This window comes from Elephantulus edwardii, unplaced genomic scaffold (genome assembly GCF_000299155.1).
Source record: "Elephantulus edwardii isolate Elephantulus edwardi_28Jun2011 unplaced genomic scaffold, EleEdw1.0 scaffold00031, whole genome shotgun sequence".
Lineage (NCBI taxonomy): Eukaryota > Metazoa > Chordata > Mammalia > Macroscelidea > Macroscelididae > Elephantulus > Elephantulus edwardii.
Genome location: NW_006399781.1, coordinates 7809195 through 7810207, shown reverse-complemented (window position 1 = coordinate 7810207; position 1013 = coordinate 7809195).

Here is a 1013-nt window from a genome sequence, read left to right as displayed (position 1 = left end):
GAGAGTTGATGCCTTTGAGTTGTGATATTGGAGAAGAACATTGAATATACCGTGGACTGCTAGGAAAACAAACAGGTTTGTCCTGGAGAGGGTGAAGCCGGGCTGCTCCTTGGAGGCAAGGATTCTGAAGCTTCATCTGACATACTTTGGACATGTTGCAAGGAGGGGCCAGTCCTTGGAGATGGACATCATGCTTGGGAGGATGGAGGGACAGTGCAGGAGAGGAAGACCCTCAATGAGATGGATTGATTCAGTGATTGGGGTAATAGGGGCAGGTGTGTCAGAGATGGTGAGACAGGCACAGAATAGGTCAGAATTTAGGGCTGTTGTACATAGGGTCGCTATGAGTCGCAGGCGACTTGACGGCACATAACAACAACTATCTATCTATATCTATCTATCTATCCAAAATTTTGACAACTTATCAAGAAGACACTCAACCCAATCATAAATGGTCAACAGATTTAGACAGGTTTTTAACCAAAGGGGACATATAAATGGCCACCAAACATACTAAAAGATGTTCAGTGTTACTGGCCAAATGAAAACCCAGTGAGGTACCATTTAATTTCCACTAGTATATCTAGGAATAATTGGTGCTTTTGAATTATGATGTTGGCAAAGAAAATGAAATATACCATTATCTGTCAGAAGAGCAAACAGCCGGACAAAATATGTCTTGGAAGAACTACAGTCAGCTCATTCCTTAGTAGGGAGGATGGCAAGGCTTCATCTCTTCTACTTTGGACATGTTATTGGGAATGATCAGTTCTTGGAGAAGGATGACAGACTTGATAAAGTAGAAAAGGCCAATCCATTGCTACGTAGCTGAAATCAGCTCATAGCTAACCCTCCAGCAAGCTTTTGAAGGTGGTAAATTGCAAGGAGGGTGATTTGTTCATCCTTCTCTCCTGAAACCTCTGGTAGATTTGAACTGCCAGAGAGGCCTTGTTTTTGGGTTAACAGCACAACTCCCTACAGACTAAGACACCACAGCTCTCTCCTGGTGAAGC